Raw genomic sequence first — 27,917 nt, forward strand, 5'->3', positions numbered from 1 at the left:
CCGAATCAGGTGCTCTGATTGGGCCCTGGCCACCACACAGCCCGACCGCTATGATAAGCGGCCTCACTGTACATCCAGATAGCCATAGCTGAGCTGCGGAATCGTCTCGCTTCGAAGCCCTTGATATGAATTGCCTTGCACTGACCTCCCGGGCCGTGCACCGGCGACCGGCTGAGGGTTACATCGGCCCCGCATGCCCGCCCGGGCACAACAGGCGATTCGCGCTGGTCAATGTGCTTGCTTTGTCCATACACCATGCGGCCTGAGCGATCCGGGCCAAACAGCATGCCTCTGCTTGGTAGCAGTTTTATCACAGCAGTGGTGCAGGAGGATGTCTGCCGGCCGTGGGAGACATTTGTGGCCATTGTGCTGAGCGAAGACCGACGGTAAGACGTTATTGTAACCCCATGCGTAGACCCGAATGAAGAGATACGCTCTGCATGCCATGTACAGTGCATGCGGGCCCGCTATTGTATATGTGGTTATTTATTACGGGGCTGCGCCTGTGTCTGCCATCGTGCTCACAGTTATTTATCACAGGTGGTGGTGTGCGTGGGGCCAACCCCGATCCACACCATGAATTGAAGGAAAGGAATGGATATAATTAATAGATGTTTATTTGGGTTGAAAAGAGTATAGATATAATTATTCGACGGAGATTTGGATTGAAACGAGGATAGATATAATTATTAGATGCAGAGATGGGTTGAATAGAACACGCCGTGTGTGTCCTGTACGGCCGCGTGTGTTTATTGTTTGGTTCTACTGTATGGCGTTGGGCGTTCATTGTTTGGTTCTACTGTCGGCCTCCGACACCGCACCCTCGCAGCGGCACCGTCATGTGGTTGATGCTTCTGGCCTTCTGAACAGTGGGTGGAGATTATCGCTATGCTGCACACGTTCCGTGCAGTCTGGTGGTGGGGGTTGTTTGCTTCTTTTGGTCTTCTGTGAGGACGAAACCATACAGTGAAGGGCGTGGCCGCAGTTTTTACAGGCGGCCGTTTGAGTGCAGTGCCTGTTTTGATTTATTTCAGGAATAAGAGGAAAAGAATAGGAATGAAGTTAGAGATATAATCAGACCTAACAGTGAGATCCACACAACGCACTTTGTCCCGTTTGACCCATTAGGCATGAGGGAAAGATCTAACTGTACGTATATTAATGAAATAACTGTTTGGGGATCACTGTATGATGGATGCCATTGCCTTGGAGAGATGTGGTTTCCAGAACTGCAACAATATATATATATATATACATATAAATATATACATATATATGTACATATAAATATATACATATATATATGTATATATAAATATATATATATATATATATGTACATATATATATATATATATATATATATGTACATATAAATATATATATATATATATATATATATATATATATATATATATATATATATATATGTACATATTATCCCTGTGTCGTAAGAGGCGACTAGAGTTGCGTCAGGAAGGGCATCTGGCGTAAAACATGTGCCAAATCACGATGCGGATCATACGGATGATCCGCTGTGGCGAGCCCTTACGGGGGCAGCCGAAAGAAGAAGAAGAAGAAGAAGAAGAAGAAGAAGAGGAGGAGATATATATGTATATATATGTACATATAAATATATATATATATATATATATATATATATATATATATATATATGTACATATAAATATATATATATATATATATATACATATAAATATATAAATATATATATAAATATATATATATGTACATATAAATATAAATATATATATATATATATATATATATATATATATATATATATATATATATATATATATATATATATATATATATATATATATATTGTAACAGATTCGCGCCCGCCGGCGTGCTGACGGCCACGTAACTCGAATCGCGGCACGTCGCCCACTGGACGGACAATCCAGTCGTGACCCTCTCGGACTAACGCCGGGAACCAGTCACGGGTGGACCTTTCGGTCTCACCGCGATCGAGCCAATCAGCCCCCGCGTGGGATAGGGTTGCTCGCCAAATTCGACCTACCTGAGTACCCACACGGAGGGTAGACCGGGCGATCGCACCTCGCCGCAGGTCGACTTCGGACACGGGCCACTTAAGCGACCCGTTCCGTACTATCGGGATAACCGAGCGGTGTTATTCGTCGACCTCGACGGTTCGATTAATTATCGGGCGTATTCAGCCCACTACCAACCCTTTACGTGAAGCAAGATGAGGATTCAATGAAAGAAATGACGAAGCGAAGCGGGAAACAGTTCAACACAAAGCACATTTATTCGCGATGAACGGAAAGCACACATATTCAATTCCACCAAAAGTACAGAGAAAAGGAAAAGAAACACAATGCAATTTTACACAAAAAGCAAATGCGACAATGCAGATCTAATACCGATTACGCGAGCACACGGCAACACTTATACAATTTTACTTCACAGACGGCGCCGACAACACGTATCCAAAACCAAGAAAAAGAAAAGAGAACCCTCAAGGATGAGGCGGGCCTGAGGCCGAGACCGGGTCGGGCCTACCCGTCTGGTGATGAGACGCGGAGCGGCGATGGTGCCTCAACTCCGCGGGCCTCGCGGACAGTGTCTGGTCGGGGGTGGGAAAGGGGCCCCCTCTGTCGCACTATCTCAGCGCGGGGGGAAACAGGAGGGGTTGCTGATGCTCGGGGTAAGGAGGATTTCTACTCTGTCTCGGGTCCCGCGACGAGCGTCTCCACCTCGACCAGGTCGCGCCGTCGGCCTCCGCCTTCAGCTCCCGGCACCGACGCGAGCACCCCCTCGTCCGTCTTCGCTGCCGCCACCTCTCCACAGCTCCGCCGACAACTCGTTCCAACGCGCACGACTTCCGACGACGACCAACAACCAATTCTTCCTCTTCCCAACTCCACCGACTGCGAAGTCTTAACTCCGCTCTACTGACGAACGCGGTCGCTTATATAAGCCCCGTGGCTTCGCTCTCTCATCTTTGACCCCCTGCCTTCGACCTTTCACCTCGCTCCCCATTGGCCCGAGAAAAAGTGGGCGTGAATGCATTTTGATCCATGAATTTGCATATAGCGACCGCCCTCCAACGCCCTGGAGGCGGGGCCAAATCGCCCCTCGCTCACCGATTGGACGGAACAAAAGTGGGCGTGTGTCGTTTTTGATCCGTTTTTGGAGCTGAAAATCCGTGGTTTTGTACACGCTGTTCGGCGCGCGCCCTGCACGAGTCCAACACCGGTACCCACAAGCGGCGCAAGAACGGTGGCGATGCGACGGTTGCGAGGTGTGACGGTAAAGGTCGTGGCTGTTGTGGTGAAGCGGCGTTGTGGTGGGTGGTTGATGTTGTGACGACTGTTGAGACGTGGTTGGTGGTGGTAATAATGGCGGTTGGTCCAAAATAAAGATGGTAAAAGAAAAACGGCTATCCTGAAGAGTCGCAGCACGCATGAATAACATTTATTCCCTCTAGACAGCGGGTTTGGGCCTAACTACACATATACTTACCGAGATATCTCACCTAAGGGACCTGAATGGTGGTTTGCGAATTTGGTCAACCACAACAATATATATATATATATATATATATATATATATATATATATATATATATATATATATATATATATATATATATATATATATATATATATATATATATATATATATATATATATATATATCCGGATGTACAGTGGTGCACAGATTGGCCATGCCAGTCGGGGCGCTCGTGGTTGCTCAGGAACCTGCCGCTGCATGGAGCTATCTGTACCCGGCAGCCTCAGCAACGGGTGGAACCCAAGTGTTTCCATTCGTGGCAAACCTCGAACCCGGATCAGCGGCTATATATATATATATATATATATATATATATATATATATATATATATATATATATATATATATATATATATATATATATATATATATATATATATATATATATATATATATATATATATATATATATATATATACTAACTATCTAGGTTCAGACAATGCTGGATCAATGGAAGGAAAGGACAAGCACGGACAGGTTGGAACGTCAGCAAAGGAATTTATTAATAAGAAAATAAAATAATAAAAATAACTTTTTATTTCCATGTGGGAAAAATAAATAAATTCCAAATCAATCAAATAATCACAAGCAAATAAAGAATTAATCAGGCACTGAGAAAAAAGAGACAAAGAGCAGATGCTTATCACGATGCCTTACTTAGGCCTAAGTCACATTTGCCCTACGGCGAGGATACGGCGGCCGCACGCCCTCTGAATTGACAGAAACGTGCGGCGGCCGCAGAGTTTCTGCAGTGGCCTCAGGGTGGCCCTATGCCGTTTGGCTATATTTTACAGGTCATAAGGTCGCCGTGGAATTATAACGTGGAGTTATAACTTTTTTCATTTCTACGTTCACCGTAGCAAATCAAGCCGAAACAAAAGAACAAAGGTTAAAACAAAGGTTAAAAAAAAGGTTAAAAGGTTAAAAAAAATAAAAAATTAAAAAGGTTAAAAAAAACGAAACAAAGGTTAAAAAAAATAAAAAATTAACCCACTCGTTACCGTCCGTCTGGCCGCACGTTCGGCTTAGGGCCCCCCTGCAGTCGCCTTCGGTCTGCCTTGAAAATTCTATGGCCGCCGCAGGAACGCCCTAAGGTCACCGTGCGACATCAAATCAAAGATCGTACGGCACCCCCACGTTTTCGGTCTCCACAATTTATAAACACGCCGTGCGGCTCCCCGAAAAATAAAAACATATGTGACTGCTACATTGTGTGACCATGGAAATACTGCGGCCGCCATATAATTGCTAGTGGCCGTAGATTTTGGAGACCCCACGGCCGCCGTGGCAAATGTGACTTCGGCCTAAACAATTAAACACGAGACAAGGGTACCCAGCAGATCATTCAGGGGGGAAGATAAATTCAGTCTCGCTCACCAAATAGAAGTCGTCATACGTCAAATAAAACGTCCTGAAATGTGTGCGCGTGCCTTGTCCGTTGCCAGCACCCAGCCTTGCCATGCACCCACTCGCAAACAGCTCAATCGACGTCACCCCCAAGAATCAGGTTCGCCAAGAGAAGCTCTCGAGCAGAACCAGCATCAACGGTCCGAGCGTCACCCACCGTCAGGAGCCACAACCGACGGACAGCTGTTAGGAGCTGTGAGAAGCTGAGGCGCTGTGAGAAACCTGAAGGCTGCAAGGCCGTCACCAACTGTCGCCAGCTCAGCAACCTTCTGACTGGAAATCGACCAAGCAACCGTCTGACTGGAAATCGACCAAGCAACCGTTTGAGTGGAAATCAAGAAAGCAACCGTCTGACTGGCTGAAGCAAAACTCTCAAAGCCGTCGCCAACTGACTGACGCAAAACTCTCAAAGCCATCGCCAACTGACTCTCAAAGTTGTCAGAACCGCAATCAGCTATCACCAACTGACTCACGTCAACTGACTGACTGTCACAAAACTCTCAAAGCCTTCGCCAACTGACTGAAAAAAAAACGGACCTTTCGTCCTATTTTGAAGGTGGCCCGTCTGGGCGGAGCCTCCAGCAGAATCCAGCCAAATCTACCCGCCCTTTCGCACATCGTTGCCCGTGACAACCTGCCCGTCCTTCGATCATTCCCGGCCCATGACACCATGCCTGTGGTGCTGGACGAACGGCAGAAAGCAGCCATTTGCCGGAATTACCGAGTGAAAACGTGAAGCACTCAAAAAACGTCAACAACAATTATCACCTCAATGTTCAGCCCAATACGAAAAAGAGCCAGTTTGCATCCATAGAGCTGCTGAACGTGGTGTTAAACGTCGATGTAAAAAGACGAGTGTCACCGTCGGTGAAAGAGGTGGGTGAGCTTCCGTTGGGCTTACGGCTAGTTCACGTGCATGAATGTGTCTGTCGAAAAGAGAAAAAGAAGCATTTCATGAGAGAGGGAATCTATTCTTTACCCTTCTCAACGCATCACATTTAGAATCCCACCAGACATGGGGATAGATCTATTCTGGACATGCATTTAGGGAATTAACTGTCTGAGGACGTAGATGTTTGTATGCTTTCGTCGGATTGGATTATGAAATCCGTAACACTACCCTTTTCCCTATCCCAGACTCATCCCGAGTCATCCAACAACTGGAGACATCGGTTAAAAGTTACATCATTGCCATTAAAAGTTAGCATCACCGTGTGACATGCAGGTGAAGTTACCCCCTACCGAGTACGTTTTAACTCTCCCCTTTAGTGTGTGCGACAATTTAAACTAGATATGTTACCCCCTACCGAGTACGTTTTAACTCTCCCCTTTAGTGTGTGCGACAATTTAAACTAGATATGTCCTCCCTGATGTGTTGGGAACTACCGAATTGACTCACACGAACAACCTTATGCTACACCGAAATTGCTGCAATTTTTGAAACGAAAACATTTAACCGGTGGGCTTTAATCATCTATAGAACTATATACAATTTCTGAGCCAGGACCGACACAAATTCAAAGGGAAAATTGTGGAGGGGCGGGGGGGGGGGAGGGACACCTGTTGACTTCTTGTCACCTTCATGCTCTTCTTCAGTACACCTAATAAATCAAACCGGCAGGCCAGTGACCGGCATACAGGCCATAAACGATGTTGCCTTCTAAACCCAAACAAGGACAAATGTGTCCAAGAGCCACGTCCTAAAGGTTTTGTCTTCACCAGAAGAAGAAGAAGAACAAGAAGAAGAAGAAGCAGAAGAAGAAAAACAAAAACAACAACTTTCGATATTTCGTCACGTGCCTTGACGGAGCCAATAGCGAGACCCGTCCTGGACGATCGTCGTTCATGACGAGAAAATAGTGTATTTATGAAATAACTACACATTAATTGGACTCATCTTTAAATAGTAACGGAAACTTTTCGAAACTTTAAAGCAAATGTCCGAATATATTTAAAAGTTCATGATAGACGCTCTCCAAAGGCACCCTCAATGCGAGGATGTGTACAGGTGTTTAGTATTGAAGGAGATCCGCATCCTGTATATAAAAGAGCCAAGTCCGAAAGGTTTTGTCTTCACAAGAAGAAGAAGAAGAAGAAGAAGAAGAAGAAGAAGAAGAAGAAGAAGAAGAAGAAGAAGAAGAAGAAGAAGAAGAAGAAGAAGAAGAAGAAGAAGAAGAAGAAGAAGAAGAAGAAGAAGAAGAACAACAACAACAACGCCGAGCTCTCTTTGAGCCACGTCTGGCAAGCGAGACGCGGCTAAAAATGATCAAAGGAAGCAGCAACGAGAACCGAGCCACTTCCTCCACCGAGCTGCGTTTGTGCAGTTCATGGCCATGGTAATTAGTGGCAAAAGAAGTGAAGCAAAGTGGCATGAGACTGGTATGTGGCTGGAATGAGGCTGGAATGAAGCTGGTATGAAGCTGGCACAAGGCTGCAACAAAGGGGCAGTCCATAAGTGTGGAAGCATGCTGCTGCAGTAAATGCAGTTCAAACAAAAGAAAACAAACAAAACCACCATAATAATTGGAACGATGTCACCTGGTATGAGGCTGCAGCGAGTGGCAGTCCACAGAACAGGTGGGGGTGGAACACAGGCCACGGAGCAAATGGTGAAGTGAGGTGAATGATGCACTGGATGCAGAGCAAGTGATCCAGCAAGGTGAGTGATGCCTTGATGCAGAACAGCCTTGGTCCTGGAGCGGTGGCAAGACAAAACAAAACAGCAAGGCAAACAGCAAACAGCACGAAAAGAAAAAGGTAAACAAGGTAATGCCAAACACCAGGTCCGACCAACATGGTCGGCCAGTCTCTGGTGTGCACATACCAAGCTGTGTGCACATACCGCTCGGACGTGGCATGGCCCGTAGGCGGACCCCGCGCTCGGACGCGGCACGGCCCGGAGGCGGACCCCGCGCTTGGACGCGGCACGGCCCCGAGGCGGACCCCGCACGGCCCGGAGGCGGACCCCGTGCTCGGACGCGGCACCGCCCGTAGGCGGACCCCGCGCTCGGACGCGGCACGGCCCGTAGGCGGACCCCGCGCTCGGATGCGGCACGGCCCGGAGACGGACCCCACGCTCGGACGCGGCACGGCCTGTACGCGGACCCCGCGCTCGGAAGCGGCACGGCCCGGAGGCAGACCCCGCGCTCGGACGCGGCACGGCCCGTCGGCGGAACTGCGCTCGAACGCGGCACGGTCCGTAGGCGGACCCCGTGCTCGGACGCGGCACGGCCCGTAGGCGGACCCCGTGCTCGAACGCGGCACGGTCCGTAGGCGGAACTGCGCTCGAACGCGGCACGGCCCCGCACTTGGTCAAACGAGCACTTTTTTCGTCATCATAACTAGTGCTAAGTAAAATAAAGAAGTTTGAATTTTGAAATTTTCCTCAGGTTGACATGTTATAGAGGTTATCACATTTGCGGAAATGAAATAAAGCGATGAATACTGGCATCTCCAAGTGTTTATAAGCATTGTGATGTGTCCAGTGAGTCGTGTGTATGAAGATGTGGCATTCGATGATTTGAGTTCGGAATGTGAAGAATTTTTTTTTTGAGCTCCTTGCCATTAAGAAACCATTGCAGCCTGTTCCAAGTGAAGGCATTGTTGAGCAGGCCCAACGACATGGTTAATTAAGACCACAGTCAGCTGACAGAGGGCTCACCCAGGGGCTGACCACAAATGATGCCTTGATAAAGCATGCAGTGCTTTCAGAAAGTATTCACACCCCTCGACTTTTGTTACATTTTGTGGTGTTCCATTTAAAATGGATTAACTTTCATTTTTTGTCACAGATCTTCACAAAATATCCCGTAATGACAAACTGAAAACATATTTTTAGAAACTTTTGCAAATAAAAAATGAAAAGCTAAAATGTCTGACGTCAATAAGTATTCAACGCCCTGAGCCAATACTTTGGAGAAGCGCTTTTGGCAGCGATTACAGCTTCATGTCTTCTTGGGGATGTCTGTATCAGCTTTGCACATCTGGATTTGGGGATTTTCTCCCATTCTTTGTTGCAGATTTGCTCAAGCTTTGTCAAGTTGGATGGAGAGTGTCGATGAACAGCAATCTTCGGCAATCTTTCCACAGATTCACAGTGGGATTCAAATCTGGGCTTTTGCTGGGCAACTTAAGGACTTTCACATTCTTGTTCTGAAGCCATTCCAGTGTTGCTTTGGCTGTATGCTTGGGGTCATTGTCCTGTTGGAATGGAAATCTTCGCCACAGTCTGAGGTCTTTTGCACTTCTCCTCAACGATTTGCATGTATTTGGCTCCATTGATTATTCCCTTTATCTTTGCAAGTCTCACAGTTATGGTAAGCATCCCAATCTGCTGAAAAAAAGCATCCCCATCGCATGATGCTGCCACCACCATGATTCATGTTAATGATGGTGTTAGATGGGTGATGAGCTGTGCTCAGTTTCCGCCAGACATTGCGCTTTGCATTCAGGCCAAATATTTCATTTTTCGTCTCATCAGACCACATAATCTTTTGCCTCATGAGTTCAGTCTTTCACATGCCTTTATGCAAACTCCAAGCATGCTGTTTTGTGCCTTTTTCTCAGGAGTGGATTCCATCTGGCCACACTCCCATAAAGCCTATATTTGTGAAGTACTGCAGAGACTGTTGTCCTTCCGGCAGGTTCTCCCATCTCAGTCAAGGAACTCTGTCGTTCTGTCAGAGTGGACATTGGGTTCTTGGTCACCTCCATGACCAAGGTCCTTTTTGCTTGATTGCTCGGTTTGGTCAGATGGCCAGCTTTGGGAAGAGTGTGGGTCGTTCCATATTCTTTCCATTTCCCAATGATAGAGTTTACTGTGCTCTTAGGAACTTTCAAAACTCCAGAAACTGTTTTATACCCTTCACCAGGTCTATGCCTACTCACAATTCTATCTTGGAGTTCTACGGACAGTACCTTGGACTTCATGGTAGAGTTTCCGCTCTGACATGCACTGTCAACGTGGGACCTCGTATAGAATGGTGTGTTTCTTCCTAAATCATGTCCATCAATTGAATTGGCCACAGATGGACTCCAATCAAGTTTTAGAGACATCTCAAGGATGATCAAAGGAAATTGGGTGCACCTCAGCTCAATTTGGAGTGTCATCGCAAGGGGATGAATAATTATTGATGCAAGACATTTCACCTTTTCATTTTTCATAAATTTGTCAAAAATTCTAAAAACATGTTTTCACTTTGTCATTATGGAGTATTTTGTGTAGATCTGTGACAAAAATTTTAAGCAATCCATTTTAAATGGAACAACAAAATGTGACAAAAGTCGCGGGGTGTGAATACTTTCTGAAGGCACCATAATTAAATAAGGCCGTTAATCATCTTCAAAAGGGGTGTTTTAATTAACCTAAACACCCAATTTTCATGATTGCACTCCCTTGGAGTTCCCTTTGCATGCATGCAAAGTTTGGGGTTGCTGGGTTTATGGTTTTGGAGTTATGGAGGAGTTATGTGACTGACTGACACACAGACATTTATTTAAATAGATAGATGTACTGAACCATAAATTTCAGTGCTGGACATGGGGTTTTGGGTCCAAATTTTTTTTTTCACTCTTAAAAGGTAATTATTCTATGCCTGATTTTATTTTACACCACACAGTGATACCAGTAGATTATATTTACATTTCACACAATCTCAGCTGACAGGATCACCTCGAGGTACGCAAACTCACTTCTAAGATGTTTAGCCTGTGTTTGAATCCCGACCAAGCTACAAAATGTCATCCTGGTGTTTCACAGACTGGGTGAATCACCAATGTGTGTCGTCCCTCCGATGGACGTTAAACTGGGCATCCTGGTCTTCTGACATTAGTTGGTGGACGTTAAAGATCCACACCATATCCTTCACGAAAAGTGGGTGAGCTATTGTCGGCACGGTGGCAAAATGACAAATTCCTGCCCGAACTACTGCTGGGAAGGCAATGGCAAACCACCCAGTATAACCCTTGCTCACAAAGCTGCTTTGGTGGGACAGACACTCAGTAAAATTTTGATATTTTATGATATTGTTGTGGTTGACGAAATTCCCAAACCACCATTAAGGTCCCATAGGTGAGATATCTCTGTAAGTATATGTGTAGTTAGCCCAAACCCGTTGTTTAGAGGGAATAAATGTCATTCATTCGGGCTGCGACCCTTTTAGATAGCCGTTTTTCTTTTACTATCTGTATTTTGGACCAACCGCCATTACTACCACCACAACCACCACCAACCGCATCTCGACAACCACAGCCACCTTCTCCAGAACCGCCTTCACAACATCCACCTTCTCCACAACCGCTTTCACACACCAACCACCAACCGTAACGCCGCTTCACAACAACAGCAACGCCAACAGCCACGACCTTTACCGTCACAACTCGCCCTCGCAACCATCGCATCACCGCCATTCCCGCGCCGCTTGTGGGCACCGATACTGGACTCGTACAGGGCGCGCACCGAGCAGCGGGTGCAAAAACACCAGCCTTTCCGAGAAATCGGATGAAGAATGATTCACGCCCACTTCTGTTCCGTCCTATCAGCGAGCGTGGGGCGATTTGGCCCCGCCTCCAGGCGCGTCGGAGTATAATCGCTATATGCAGATTCGCGGATCAAGAAAGATTCACGCCCACTTTTCCTCCGTCCAATGGGGGAGCGTGGCTCCGCCCCCGAGCCGTTCCTGATCCAAGAATCTGCATATGATTTCTCCTGTCGCACTATAAAGCGCCGAGCGCGGAGCGAATCGACGCAGTTGGGAAGAGTTGAAGAGTTGAGTGTTTCGGAAGAGTTGGAGAGTTGTGGCGGCGGCAAAATCAGTCGAGAGCGTGTCTGTCGGGGTCCGGAGAGGCTGGAGAAGCCAAGGAGCTTTGTGGAGGTCTGCGCTCGTGTCAGAGTCGGGGAGCTGCGGAGAGGGGAGGCCGGGAACGCGGTCGAGGTCGCAGTGGAGTCGCTCGTCGCGGGACCCAAGCCAGCCAGATATCCTCTTTCCCCCGAGCATCAACAAACCCCCCCTGTTTCCCCCCGCGCTGAGATAGTGTGAGAAGGGGGCCCCCGTTCCCACCCCATTCCAGGCATTGCCAGCGAGGCCCGCGGAGTCGGGGCGCCGCCGCCATTTTGCGGCTCATCACCAGACGGGTAGGCTCGACGCGGTCTCGGCCCCAGGCCCGTCTGCCCCCTTGTAGTTGAGGGTGGTCCCTTTTTCTTTTGCTTTGAGTATATGTGTTGTCGGCGCCGTCTGTGAAGTAAAACTGTATAAGTGTTGCCGTGTGCTCGGTAGTCGGTAGTAGATCTGCATTGTGTTTCTTTTGTTGCAATTGCTTTTTGTGCAGAATTGTTGTGTTTCTACTTTTACATTTGCTTTTGGTGCATAATTGTTGTGATTGTATATGTGTGCTTTCCGTTTGCCGCGGAATAAATGTGCTTTATGTTGAACTGTTTTTCCCGTTTCGCTTCGTCTTTTCTTTAATTGAATCTCCATCTTACTTCACGTAAAGGGTTGGTCGTGGGCTAAAACGCCCGATAATTAATCGAACCGTCGAGGCCGACGAATAACACCGCTCGGTTATCCCGATAGTACGGAACGGGTCGCTTAAGTGGCCCGTGTCCGAAGTCGACCTGCGGCGAGGTGCGATCGCCCGGTCTACCCTCCGTGTGGGTACTTAGGTAGGTCGAATTTGGCGAGCAACCCTATCCCACGCGGGGGGCCGATTGGCACGATCGTGGTGAGGCCGAAAGGCCCACCCGTGACTAGTTCCCGGCCTTAGTCCGAGAGGGTCACGACGGGATTGTCCGTCCGGTGGGCGACGTGCCGCGATTCGAGTTACGTGGCCGCTCGCACACGAATCCGCAACACTGGTGTCAGGAGTGGGACACAAACCCATCCCCCTCCTCGCGGCACTGGTATCGGAGAGCGGGAAAACGGGCTCTCCTGTCTCCAGCTAAATTCACGGGAATCGGTCCAGGGGTGAGAGGAGCGACCCCCGATTCCCTCCAAATTACGAGCGATTCAAATTAACCCTTTGCGAGAAATAAGATGGCGTCTCAAGGCGAGCGGGAGCCGGGGGTATTAGAAATGGATTTAGAATGTGTAGAATCCATGGTCCAGGATGAAATCCCCGTGCAGGAAATGTTGGTTGTGCAGGAACATGAACTCCCCCAACTGAACACAGAGTTCGAAATGGGCGCAGTGGCTGGGGTGGCGGACAAACGGCCCCCACGTGCGAATTCGCCCACGGATCGGACGATGGAAATGTTTGAGGCATTGATGAGGAAAATGGATGCGAATACACAACAAATGAAAAACGAAATAAAAGGCATGAACGAAAAGATGGATACAAACACAAACGAAATAAAAGGCATGAACAAGCAAATGAACGAAGTGAAGGTGAATATGGAAACAAACGCACTCAAAATGAAGGAAGAAATGAAAGAGCTGCGGGGTGAGACGCAGAACATGGGCCGAAGCCTGCAGGCGGGCATGAAGGCAGTGACCAGGGAGCTTAAAATGGTGACGCCACGTGTGGGAGCGAACGAGCTGGGAGGGAGTGCAACGGCTTTCGGGCCCGCGGTGGAGGCGGGTCAGGAGAAAGTAATTCGGGAGACGTGTTGGGCGAGGGTCGTGACGGAAAAAGTGACGGTGACTGAGAGGGAAAAACTAATTGGGGTGACGGAGACGTGCACGAGGGAGATAAGAGACGAGGTGAAAGGAATTGCGAGGGAGAGAAAAGAACAATTAAGACGGAAAGCAAGGATGAGGTACGCGGAGATCGTGAAAGAGCAAGGAGTGAAACACAGGGAAGGACAGGAGCGACTTAAGGAGAAAGCAAGGTTGACCGACATAAAGATAAGGGAAAGACGCCAGAAAGAAGCAGAGACTAATAGACACGAGGAGACAACAGAAACTAATAAATGTGCAGAGACACCAGAGATGGGAACGATAGAGGAAAGACTACACGATGAAAACGGGGTTAGAGACGAACACACACACACACACAGAGGTAGTGGAGGATAGTGAGGGTGAGCTGGCGGACCGTGCAGGGACCCGGTGCGAGCAACAGGATGGCCTCCTCCAGGAACGAGGGGAGGGAGTATGCCCCCTTGAAGCGAGTCATGACCAGGTGAGTTCGGTCGTGCTTTGCGAGGTTGAGGGGACGGGTGCTGTGGACAGGTGCACGGAGAGCTTGGGGGGTATAGAGGCCCCGGAGACCCTTGTGGGGACACGAATCCCCAGTGTGGTTGTCCCGGTGTGTGTGGTGTCGAGGTGTGTGTTCACGAGTGTGGCGAAATGCGTGCTGCAAAGCACGCATAGCGCCGGTGCAAGGGCGTGTGTGAGAGCGACCGGGTGGGTGACAAAGACCCCGTGTGCGGAAGCGACCCCGTGTGTGAGTGGTGTGGTGGTAAGTGTGCAGAAGATCGTGCTTCCCAGCACGCCGTGTGTGGATGAGGCACCGCGAGCGAGTGCACCACGTGTAAGTGGTATGGGTAGTGTGAGGGAAACGGCATGTGTGAGTGAAATGGCCAGTATGAGTGAGACACCGCGGGCGAGTGCCCCCGCGTGTGTGAGTGGTATGGTTTGTGTGAGGGAAACGACACGAGTGAGTGAGCGGCCGAGTGTGAGGGCGACAGTGTGTGTGAGGTCGCTGTATGTGAGGGAGATGTCGGTCGGCATGTGTGAACATGCAGCCGTGTCTCCCGGGGTGAGTGTAATGGAATGGAGTGTTAGCGTCATAACACGCAGGTGTGCGTGGGTCGAATGGAGACGACAACGACAATTGAGAGACAAAAGCCGAGTTGCGGCTGTAGCTGTTTCGGGAACCGTGCCGGGTTCACCCAGCAGCGAGCGCGAGGTCCGTGCTGTGCAACGCACGAGGCCCCCATGTGCTCGCTTGCGAGAGTGAAGTCCCGGTCCGGAAACGCACGCGGTGGATTTGGCGATCCCGCGGACGGACAAAGTTTAGGCAGGATTATGGATTTGGACCGGACGGGTTCTCCACGCGATCGTGTGTGTTAAGCTCCAACGTGCAAAGCACATGTGTTCGCGTGGGGAACCCCTCGAGACGTGGGGCTTTTTTTTTTTTGTATACCTTGGTCGAGGCTCGTATGAGAGCTAACACACAACTCACAGCAAGGAGGCATGAGACAAGAGGGGCGGGTGTGGAAGGGACAAAACAGTGGGGAACAGACACATTAGGTGAACTGTGGAAGGGAGAGGGATGGGGATGGGACGGGGAACATGGCGAAGAGAAGATGGACATTTCAGGGACTTTCAGGAAGGAAAGCAGGAGAAATGAAGGAAGTGGGCTTGGGTGGATTATCGGGGGTAGAAAAGATCGAGGATTTGGATGAGGGAAGATAAGAGGTGGTGGTGAACAGCTGTTTTGAAAGCCTGGAGGGAAGAATGGGAAAGAATAGAGTGAGGAAGTTTATTCCAAAGGCGGGAAAAAAGAGGAATGAAAGAGTGAAGATGAGCAGTGATTCGTGATTTTGGTAGTTTTACCAGAAGGGGGTTGTTGGCGGACCTTGAGCGCCCTGTGGAAATGTAGTGGGGACAAATCGCAGAGAGAGCAGGGGGGGCAAGGCTGGAGAGGAGTCGGTAGAAGACAGAAAGACCACTGACCAACCTGCGGTGATTGAGTGAGAGGCCCAAAGACTCAGCTTCATTGCGGGAGATGCCGATGATCTTAAATTCCCTGGTTTCGACAGCGTGAAGCCGAGAAAGGTGGGAGGCAGGAGCACCAGCCCAGAGGGGAGAGCAGTACTCCATCAGTCTACGGACAAAAGCTTTGTAAGTGGTCAGGAGCTCAAGAGGGCCGAGAAAGGACTGAGCACGACGGAGGATTCCCAGTCGGCGACTGGCTTTTGAGGCGAGGTTGGAAATGTGACTTTCCCAGGAAAGGTCATGGCAGATAGTGAGACCTAGAAGCTTGAAAGAAAAGACTTCTTCCAGAGGATTGTTGAGAAAGTGGATGGGGGGGTTTTGTAAACCGGGGCTTGTGTTTTTTTTTATGCGCACGGTGACGTCATGGCTGCACGCGGGGTTGGAATCCGGCAGGAGGGGTATCCCTGCCGGACGGTACCATCCAAGGAGGGACGAGGTACACGTGCAGCTGCATGACGTCACGGGCAGGTGCAAAGTGCGCGAGCTGTGAGTTTCCGCGCTGGTGCTGCGCATGTGAAAAAAAAAAAAGCAAGCCTCACTTTCGGGTGAACAGGATTCCCAGGCAAGGGGTGGAAGACCCCCTGGCCTGGGCACAGGATGAAACTAGCTAGGGGGAAGGGTTAGCTTAGCTAGACCGGCTCCATGGGGCAGGGGTAAGTCCTCATGGGGCCTGTGGAATGGATTAGGTAGAGGGATTTAGTGAGCTTTAGGTTGGGAAATAAAATGATTTATTTGGAGACAGTGACAGACTTGTGGATATGTAGAGTTGACGTAGTTTAGCTACGTAGTGTTAAAAGGAAACGTGCTACTAGTTTAAGGGACGACGTGGGAGCACGAGTTAGTTAGGGGAGGTAGTGAGAAGGATGGCAGAATTCAGCGGTGAGTGTGTTGAAGAGTTGGTGAGTGAAGTGGAAGCATGTGCTTGGTGAGTGAGTGAGGCCAGCGGGTCTGTGTGAGTGGAGCGAATGGCGAATGCATGGTGCGATGAGTGATTGGGGGGGAGGAGTGACTCCCGCCCAAGGGACCCCGGGGTCAGTGTAGAGTTAGTTAGGGGGTTAGTTAAATTGAAAAATGGAGGTCGTTTTGTTGTTGGTGTGAATGTAGGCTCGAAACCCATTTGGAGGGGTGCAGGAGCCCTGTTGACAGGCTGGGAGCGTGGCTGCGAAAGGTGAGTATTGCTGAGTGGGTACCCCGGGCACTAGGCTCGTCGGCCGTGGTAGGCCAAGGGCCCATGGGGGGCCGGGATAGCGTAGTGGGCACGGGTGCGCCTGCTTGGTGCGGGGGCGCGGGGCGCCATTAGCCGCGTGGGCAGTGTTGTGGGCACGGGTGACCCTCGGAAAGGGGCCCGGGAAGCCAGCCTGCCACGTGTGCGTTTCAGGGGCGGTGCCATGGGGGGCACTCCCCGGTGTTTAGGGAGCTGGTAGGCTCGGAGGCAGTGTAGTGCCCGGGGGTGCCATAGCGGGAGATTCGGCAGAGGGTTGTGCCTGCCAAAGGGAGCCACGCGTCCCAGCCATGAGACCGTGTGAGGGCACGGGAAGAAAATTGGGGGGCGAGGCCCGAAATTGGAGAGGACACCAACACAGGCGATGGGAATCTGGATTGTTAGAACCAATAGTTTAAGCGAGAGGCGCTTGTTGAAAGCCCCGGGGTAGTTTAACAGGTTAATGGTTAGGGTAGATTAGGAAGTGTACCCCTCCGCACCATCCATCCCCTCGCTCTCGTTGTGGGCCGCTGGACCCACTTTGGGTTAGATCGCTGAAGTCTGGGGAGGCCATTCTGAGGCTTCGTTGGGCCTCGACACAGGACGCTAGCTCTCCCTTGTTCCCCTCCGGGAAGGGAATGTAGGGGTTGGGAGTAGGCTAGGTGACAGGATAGGTTAGCCGAACAATGATGATAAAGGAGGTTAGGGGACGATTTATAGTGGGGAAGTAAACATAAAAAAAAAAAAGTTGGGGCTAAATTGGGGTTTGACAAATTAAGGGAGTGGGTATAGACAGTGACAGGCAAAGGCGATAGGTTGGGAGGTATACCGCAGAGTAGGTCCGAGCCGGCCTTCCGAGTGGCCAGCACCACCGCACTCCCTCCACCAACCTCCACTGAACGGCGAAGGCTGGCCAGCTTCATCGGCAGCTGTTGTTATGCTGCAAGGCCTGTGCCGGCTGGATCGGCTGCAGCTGCTGTGCTGCAAGGCCTGTACCGGCCGGATCGTCTGCAGCTGTTTTCTGCAAGGCCTGTGCCGGCCAGTTCATCTGCCGGCTGTGTTTGCCTGCAGCGGCCTTGTTCTGCAGGCTGTGTTTGCCTGATCACCTTTGCCATGCCATGCCCACTGCCCCTGTTCACCAGCCCCGTTCAATTTATGCTTTGCCCCCCCTGTTCATTGCCATGTGCGCCAGGATCAGAAAGCAACAGTTTGCAAGCTGCGAGAACTGCCCTGTTGGCAGCTACAACACGAGCCTGCAGTGGCGGCCCGTGCACCGTGTTTGCGTCCATCCATTCATCCATCCATTCGTTGTGTTCATTGCGTGTGCCACTTGAGCTGGCACGGAGACTGCGTTTGTGCAGCCCATGCACCGTTGTGGTTCACTGCGTTCAGTTCAAAAGGGAAGGCCTTGGACTGCGTGTGAGCAGCCGGCCACGTTCCCTGTCACCTGCATTGTTTGAGCCAGAGACTGCATGCGAGCAGCCTGGCTCCCTGCTAACTGCTTTCTTTTGCAGAGTCCATTGATCCTGGGCCATAGTTTAGTGTAAAATCTGTAAGTTAAGATGTACTGTACATATGAGTGCGCCCCCGGCATGTCTGTCCTAGCGCCGGCAATTTTATTTAAGTCGTCAGTGTGAGTGAGTTTGTTGAGGTAGTTACTCAGCCCTCAGGTTATTTATTTTGGGGACACGAATACCATGAATGTCGCACTCAAGGATCCGTAGGTAAAATGTACTAGGGGAAAACTACACATGATGGCACACGAAAATTTGATGACTCGGGACGAGTCTGTAAAAAGGGGAGGGGATAGTGTTGTGGTTGACGAAATTCGCAAACCACCATTCAGGTCCCATAGGTGAGATATCTCTGTAAGTATATGTGTAGTTAGCCCAAAGCCGTTGTTTAGAGGGAATAAATGTCATTCATTCGGGCTGCGACCCTTTTAGATAGCCGTTTTTCTTTTACTATCTTTATTTTGGACCAACCGCCATTACTACCACCACAACCACCACCAACCGCATCTCGACAACCACAGCCACCTTCTCCAGAACCGCCTTCACAACATCCACCTTCTCCACAACCGCTTTCACACACCAACCACCAACTGCAACGCCGCTTCACAACAACAGCAACGCCAACAGCCACGACCTTTACCGTCACAACTCGCCCTCACAACCATCGCATCACCGCCATTCCCGCGCCGCTTGTGGGCACCGATACTGGACTCGTACAGGGCGCGCACCGAGCAGCGGGTGCAAAAACACCAGCCTTTCCGAGAAATCGGATCAAGAATGATTCACGCCCACTTCTGTTCCGTCCTATCAGCGAGCATGGGGCGATTTGGCCCCGCCTCCAGGCGCGTCGGAGTATAATCGCTATATGCAGATTCGCGGATCAAGAATGATTCACGCCCACTTTTCCTCCGTCCAATGGGGGAGCGTGGCTCCGCCCCCGAGCCGTTCCTGATCCAAGAATCTGCATATTATTTCTCCTGTCGCACTATAAAGCGCCGAGCGCGGAGTGAATCGACGCAGTTGGGAAGAGTTGAAGAGTTGAGTGTTTCGGAAGAGTTGGAGAGTTGTGGTGGCGGAAAAATCAGTCGAGAGAGTGTCTGTCGGGGTCCGGAGAGGCAGGAGAAGCCAAGGAGCTTTGTGGAAGTCTGCGCTCGTGTCAGAGTCGGGGAGCTGCGGAGAAGGGAGGCCAGGAACGCGGTCGAGGTCGCAGTGGAGTCGCTCGTCGCGGGACCCAAGCCAGCCAGATATCCTCTTTCCCCCGAGCATCAACAAACCCACCCTGTTTCCCCCCGCGCTGAGATAGTGTGAGAAGGGGGCCCCATTCCCACCCCATTCCAGGCAGTGCCAGCGAGGCCCGCGGAGTCGGGGCGCCGCCGCCATTTTGGGGCTTATCACCAGACGGGTAGGCTCGACGCGGTCTCGGCCCGAGGCCCGTCTGCCCCCTTGTCGATGAGGGTGGCCCCTTTTTCTTTTGCTTTGGAGTATATGTGTTGTCGGCGCCATCTGTGAAGTAAAACTGTATAAGTGTTGCCGTGTGCTCGGTAGTCGGTAGTAGATCTGCATTGTGTTTCTTTTGTTGCAATTGCTTTTTGTGCAGAATTGTTGTGTTTCTACTTTTACATTTGCTTTTGGTGCATAATTGTTGTGATTGTATATGTGTGCTTTCCGTTTGCCGCGGAATAAATGTGCTTTATGTTGAACTGTTTTTCCCGTTTCACTTCGTCTTTTCTTTAATTGAATCTCCATCTTACTTCACGTAAAGGGTTGGTCGTGGGCTAAATACGCCCAATAATTAATCGAACCGTCGAGGTTGACGATAACACCGCTCGGTTATCCCGATAGTACGGAACGGGTCGCTTAAAGTGGCCCGTGTCCGAAGTTGACCTGCGGCGAGGTGCGATCGCCCGGTCTACCCTCCGTGTGGGTACTTAGGTAGGTCGAATTTGGCGAGCAACCCTATCCCACGCGGGGGGCCGATTGGCACGATCGTGGTGAGGCCGAAAGGCCCACCCGTGACTAGTTCCCGGTGTTAGTCCGAGAGGATCATGACGGGATTGTCCGTCCGGTGGGCGACGTGCCGCGATTCGAGTTACGTGGCCGCTCGCACGCCGGCGGGCGCGAATCCGCAACAATATAATTGAGTGTAGGTCCTGATCCAGGTGTGCTTCATGACCCATACCGTACGTGGTCCTATTTTTAATTCATACTGGCATCGAGATACTCCTTGTTAAATAATTGGTTTGTGAATTAAAACTACCTGGTGAAAATGAATACCATTGCTCTCATGTAAAATATAGAACTTTACGTTGGACCCGTGTCTCTGTCTCTGTCTCTGTCTCTGTCTCTGTCTCTGTCTCTGTCTCTGTCTCTGTCTCTGTCTCTGTCTCTGTCTCTGTCTCTGTCTCTGTCTCTGTCTCTGTCTCTGTCTCTGTCTCTCTCTCCATTCTCTCTCTCGCCATTCTCTCTCTCGCCATTCTCTCTCTCGCCATTCTCTCTCTCGCCATTCTCTCTCTCGCCATTCTCTCTCTCGCCATTCTCTCTCTCCCTCTCTCGTGTGAACTTGAATCAACCTAGTGTCCGAGGGTTTTAAAAAAACTTGACAAGATTGTTTTTAAAGTGGGGAGGGTCGAGATGAGCAAGTGTGTTGGTAAGGTGAAATGCAAGGACATATATTGCTTTGGCCATGTGCAATTTACCACAATGACAGCAGAGGGCGAGGTTTTGCCGTGTTGTTTTTTCCTTGTCTTTGTGTGTTGAGTTGGTGAACCTCAGATGTGCATTATCGCTTACATTTTAATCCCATGTTCACTCCACAATAAAGGATTTAAACAGCAGCACTCGTTTCTATCTCAGTTCAATCTCCCCTTGAGAACAGATCAGTCTATAAACTGCTGCATTGGTCCTGTGCACGTATTGTGAAACATTGCATGATAGGTACATACTGTACTGTATAAACAGGCATGATAGGTAATATTGTGGAACGGGTCCATTGAAGAACCGAAGCTGGACACAACTTTTTCTGCCTTATTAGGTGTGAAAGACAGTTGAGAAGGACGTCGTTATGAGTGGTAAGAGTATTTCCATATTGTGAGATTCGGAAGACAATAATATCACTTCTTCACAAAGTGATCATAACAACTCCCAAGATGCTTTGCAATTTCTACGAAATGATCCGAATTCTTTAACGTCATTAAACATCCTTCCGATAATGTCTTCTCTTGAAATGATCTATTATGGGACTGAAGTTTAGAGCGTATGCCCATGACGTCATAATTTTGTGTGGCTGCCATGTTGGAGGAATCACCTAACTTAAGCTTCATAGATTGTATGCAGATGGCACATCTCAAATGTCCTTTTTGTTAAAAAGAAAAATGGACAGTTTCTGCATTGTTGTTGGGTGCTCTTAACCGTCAGAAAAGAAAGATGGCATTTCTCATCTGTCTGAGTTTACAGCTCACCACTCACCAGGGTGAATAAAATGAAGAAACTAAGTGAATATGGACCATAGCAATGGCTGGCTCACTTATGTACAATAGCACACCGGAAACTCTCGAGGTATCATCACACCAAAATGTGTTATGTCCATTTAATCACTAATCACCATTCTGGTTTAATCTTCAAATTCCGGGTTCCTTCATGTCCAGATGCCAGTTAATCTACTCAGCGAGAGGCTGTCTTTGAAAAGTGAGGACACCTGTTCTAGAATCGTTTTGGTTAAAAGTTTTTTTTTTAATTGTAAATTAATTGATGCAATATATTTGCGTGTCTTGTTGAGTGCCTTCACGGGTACTTTTGTTTGGTTCATGTGTCCTTCTCAAGGCATGTGTCATTGCGGGCTTCATTTGGGTCTGATGCTGTGTTCCTTCATCAAAAAAGGGGGAAAGAATAAAATAAAAAATTAAAAAAGGAAAAAAAATACAAAAAAATAAAATTTCCCTTTTTTTCCATATGAAAAAATAGATTTTAAATAGTGAGTTTTGGAACAAACAAGCTCGAATGAGCTAAGATCCTCTTCCTCTTAATGATGACGTCATAAAAACGAATATGACGTCATTGTGATGTATCAGGTTTGCGATAAATTATCTGTGCTCATGTCCGGCTTGATTCCCGCAAACAAAATTCAAACAGCTTGCCTAGTTTCGGAGATAATGGTATAGGGGATTTCCATTAGCGGCGATATTATGACGTCAACTTTTTTTCTAGGAAGAATTTCCAAAATCGGAGATGGTTACTGCCTGCGCTTGGGCTTTCTGCATATACATGGCAAGTTTCACAAAGATCCGATGAAAACTCTGGGTTGTGAAACAAAAAATGTAAAAAAAATAGGAATGACGTCATAATAATTGATATGACGTCATAGTGATGTATCATATGTACGGTAATTCATCACTGCTAATGCCCCGTTTGATTCCTGAAAATAGAATTCAAAAAGCTTGCTTAGTTTAGGAGATAATTTTTTAGGCAATTTCCATTAGCGGAGATATTGTGACGTCATAACTTTTTTTCTCGGAGGAATTTCAAAATCAGAGATCGCAACTGTCTGTGCAGGGTATTTTTACATATATATATATATATATATATAGATAGTTATATATATATATATATATATATATATATATATATATATATATATATATATACCAAGTTTCAGGAAGTTTCGATGAAAACTGTAGACTGTGAAACAAACTAGTTTCGGAGATAATGGTTTCGGCGATTTCCATTAGCGGCGATATTATGACGTCAACTTTTTTTCTGGGAAGAATTTCCAAAATCGGAGATGGCTACTGCCTGCGCGTGGGCTTTCTGCATATACATGGCAAGTTTCACAAAGATCCGATGAAAACTCTGGGTTGTGAAACAAAAAATGTCAAAAAATAGGAATGACGTCATAAAAATTGATATGATGTCATAGTGATGCATCATATGTGCAGTAACTCATCTCTACTAATGCCCTGTTTGATTCCCACAAACAGAATTCAAAAAGCTTGCCTCGTTTCGGAGATAATTTTTTTTAGGTGATTTCCATTCGCGGAGATATTTTGACGTCATAACTTTTTTTCTCGGAGGAATTTTCAAAATCGGAGATCGTTACTGTCTGCGCAGGGTATTTTTACATACATATATATATATATATATATATATATATATATATATATATATATATATATATATATATATATATATATATATATATATATATATATATATATATATATGCCAAGTTTCAGGAAGTTTCGATGAAAACTGTAGGGTGTGAAACAATTGAAACAAAAACAAAAAATGTCAAAAAATAGGAATGACGTCATAAAAATGTATATGACGTCATAGTGATGTATCATATGTGCGGTAATTCATCTCCACTAATGCCCTGTTCGATTCCCGCAAACAGAATTCAAAAAGCCTGCCTAGTTTCGGAGATAATTTTTTAGGCAATTTCCATTAGCGGAGATATTTTGAGGTCATAACTTTTTTTCTAGGAGGAATTTTCAAAATCGGAGATCGTTACTGTCTGCGCAGGGTATTTCTACAGATATATGCCAAGTTTCAGGAAGTTTCGATAAAACTGTAGGCTGTGAAACAAAAAAGTCCACAAGAACAACAACGTAAGACTTAGAGATCCTCCACGAGGATCTAAAAATTGTAAGGAAAAATGTATTTGTGAGTGGCCTGAATGGTAGTTGGTAGTTAGTGGAACAGATACAAGATATTCATCTATTACAGATATAAGATATTCATCTTATCTCATTCTCTATTTTATAGAGAAGTTCAGATTCTTTGTTCTTGAAAAATATACTTTATGGATGACTGTAAATATGTGTTATCACCTTTTTAGTCTTCTAAGGTCGGATGGGCCTCCACCACTGAAGGCTGCCCAGGGGCCACCACATGTCTAAATCCGGCCCTGGTTTTTACCTTCGCATTCTGCGAAAGGTTATGTTTTGGTCGCTGTGTATTTATTTATTTGTGAATATGTGTGTGTTTGTTATTCGCATAACTCAAAGTATTAAACCGAATTGCATGAAATTTGGTGGGATGATTCGTGAGTATCCAAGGACGATTTGATTAGATTTTGGGAGTGATCGGGTGAAAGGTCAAGGTCAAGGTCATGAAAAGGTCAAAAACACTCTTTTGAGCATAACTTCCTTCATAATACAGCTATCGACATGCAACCACCGCCATATTGTTCCATGATGAGATACCTTTCGGATATGTAGCGTCGGATTTGACTAACATCATCGGAAGTGCGTCTAAATGACGTCACAAGATGACGTAAATTTTCAATTTTCGATCTCATCAGTTTTGATCATACCGTTTTGTAGGACTTACCTTAAGGACGTCACACATCAAATTTGACTTCGATCGGACTGACCGTTATGACGTCATTGACGTTTGAACATGACGTTTTTCAATTGTGGCTAAAATGTCCTGATATTTTACATTCAAATATCTATATAACTTATAAAGCAAAGTCTCCCAAATCCAGGCATTAGGATCAGTCCCAAAATATCTGGTTATTGATGTACAGGTTTTGCCAATTAACTCTGTAGTCAAGGTCAAGGTCACACTCAAGTTCAAAATATACTTGTAGGCATAGCTTCAGATCTAATAGAGCTATTGACATGAAACCAACGTTAAAACGTTCAGTGAACTACGAGCTTTCAGAATGGCAGTCCCCGATTGGACGTGACGTCCCCGGAAGTGCGTCAAAATGACGTCAAAAGATGACGTCATTTTTCAACTTTTTAATTTTTCAGTGTTTATCATTCCATTTTGTTGGACTGCCTTCAAGGAGGTTACACACCAAATTTGACGTCTATCGGACTGACTGTTGTGACGTCATGGACGTTTTAAAATGACGTTTTTCAAATGTGCCCGGAAAAAAGTTGCGGCGGCGAAGGTATGCGCTCTACCGAGTACCCGCTCTAGTTACCTTCGCAAACTTTGTTGCGAAGGTTATGTTTTGATCGCTGTGTATTTATTTATTTGTGAATATGTGTGTTTGTTTGTTATTCGCATAACTCCAAAAGTATTGAACTGAATTGCAGCAAATTTGGTGGGATGATTGGTTATTATCCGAGGACCATTTGATTAGATTTTGGGAGCGATCGGGTCAAAGGTCAAGGTCATGAAAAGGTCTAAATCGTCTTTTTACCATAGCGCGGTCAATTTGTATCCAATTTGCATGCAACTAATGCCAAAATGTTCAGAATTCAATGCCCCATCTTGTGATATGTGACATGACACAATGACGTAATAACCCTTATTAGCGTTTGGGAGTCAAAGGTCGGGGGGGGTCACGACATTGCAAAATGTGCGGTTTTAGTCATAACACGGTCAATTCTTATCCGATTTGCATGAAACCAATACCAAAATGTTGACGGTTCTGTTCCCCACACTCTAATACCAATTACAAAATTAAGAGTACAAAGGTCAAGGTCAAGGTCATGAAAAGGTCAAAATCGTCATTTTGCCATAGTGCGGTCGATTTTTTATCCAATTTGCATGCAACCAATGCCAAAATGTTGTGAATTCAATGCCCAATCTTGTGATATATGATATGACACAGGAAATTTAATGTTTTTAATCCATCATAACACATATGAGATGGCAGATTTGGTATGGCATTAAATACCCTCAAAATCAACGGTTTCTGGGGGGGGGAGCAAAATGTAGCGTTGGCGAAGGTATGCGCTCTACTGAGTGCCCGTTCTAGTTGTGGTTGTTTATGTCGTACATGGTACAACGATGGGATGATCGGGAGTCTGCCATGTTCAAGGCGGTCACGTGGGTGAGGTGAGAAATGATGGACGGGGGATGTGATGAAGAATGCTCATCGTTCCCCCATTATCATTTCTGACTCTGAGGTCTCGAGGTCTCAGGTGTGTAGACCGACCAAGTTGAGACATTGAGTTTTAAGACATGTCCAGTTGGCTGCAGTATCGATTTAACGTTTCCATGAGAATTCTTTTCGTCTAAACTTGGTAAACTTTCATGGCCGAGCAACATTTACTCAGATCTTGTTACAAATACCTGGTGTGTATGAATGACAGGCGACGCTTGAGGAGAAAACTCGCACAGCATCCAAAACGACAGGTCCAACCGCCGAGCTCTGTGCCAAAACAAACGGTAAAATTACTAATCAGATTATACTTATTCACTGTATTTTCTGTATGAAAATGTAACCTTGAAAAATGGAACATTTACCGTGCATAAAAAACCCGGAATTATTTCAGAAGAAATTCCTGTGGAGCCGTGAATAGCTTGTTTTATATGAGCGGTTTGCCGTTCAGTTCCGTCTCACATACTGTACGTACGTTAATGGACCAACTGTCAATCTGGTTTGAAAAAGGAAGCAGCCAATCACATCGCTCCACGTTGCCAAAGGCCGCAGCCAATCACATAATTCCATGTTGAAAAAGGCTGCAGCCAATCATATCGCTCCATGTTGAGAAAGGATTCAGCCAATCACATCACTCCATGTTGAAAAATGACGCAGCCAATCACATCACTCCATGTTGAGAAAGGCTGCAGCCAATCACATCACACCCATGCAAATACCGCGATGAAGAACATATTCATTCATTTGGGTTCCGTTTCGCTTTGCTACTCACGTTTAAATATGGGATATTTTTCTGTCTTAATTGGAAAAACAAATAAAGGAAGGGGAATTGCCCTCCCCCGTGCCCCACCAAATTCCTGCCATGGGCTGAACCATTTGGTCAAACTCGGGGGGGGGGGGAGGGTAAGGGGAAGAAGAAGAAGAAGTGAAAAGATAGAGGAAAAGAAAGGTCATCAACTTTAACAATATGTATATACTGTATTTATATATATATATATATATATATATATATATATATATATATATATATATATATATATATATATATGGTGAAGAGCACTCGGTGGAGTACATACCTCCGCCACGTAATTCCTGATCCACGAGAACATATCGGGCCCAATAAATTTTTGAAATATCATGCTGTACAGTACTATATCGTTTTTGGCCTTATCTCTCAATGGTGAAGAATCACTTTCAAAAATTACCGGATCCGGACTCGGATCTTCACCAAAATTGAATCAATTCTTCCTTGACACACATGCAAAATGTCCACCAAGTTTTGTCTGAATCCGTCCACAACTTTTTGAGATATAATGCTGTATATTGTTTTTGGTCCAATCTCTCAATGGTGAAGAATAACTTAAAAAAATTCTAATAGACGGATCCGGATCCGGATCTTCACCAAAATCTAATCAGTTCGTTCTTGTTACGCACCGAACTTGTCCACAAAATTTCATCCGGATCCGTTCACAACTTTTTGAGACATCCTGTACACAAACAAACAGAAAGGGGTGAAAACATAACCTCCTTCACCTTCGGTGGTGGAGGTATATATATATATATATATATATATATATATATATATATATATATATATATATATATATATACACACACACACACACACATACATCAGCACATACAATAGGCCAGCTCATTTACTGTTGAACGAGACAACAGATCTGAAGGAATTTTAATTTCAATACTCAGAACAATCATAATCAAAGCACGAGTCC

The 27,917-nt window shown here is 46.8% G+C and overlaps 1 long non-coding RNA gene across 1 annotated transcript; it reads right to left on the reverse strand.

Annotated features, from left to right (window-relative positions):
- Window positions 1–7,088: 7,088 nt before the first annotated feature.
- Window positions 7,089–26,727, reverse strand: LOC147030189 (uncharacterized). Its single transcript, XR_015056254.1, has 3 exons — window positions 26,547–26,727; window positions 26,373–26,451; window positions 7,089–7,664 (listed from the first exon to the last, which is right to left on the reverse strand). It is a non-coding gene; the product is annotated as an uncharacterized LOC147030189 (long non-coding RNA).
- Between the last annotated feature and the right edge of the window lie 1,190 nt (window positions 26,728–27,917).

The sequence above is a fragment of the Eptatretus burgeri genome, chromosome 3 (assembly GCF_056783735.1).
Source record: "Eptatretus burgeri isolate ZD-2024b chromosome 3, Ebu_testis_v1, whole genome shotgun sequence".
NCBI lineage: Eukaryota > Metazoa > Chordata > Myxini > Myxiniformes > Myxinidae > Eptatretus > Eptatretus burgeri.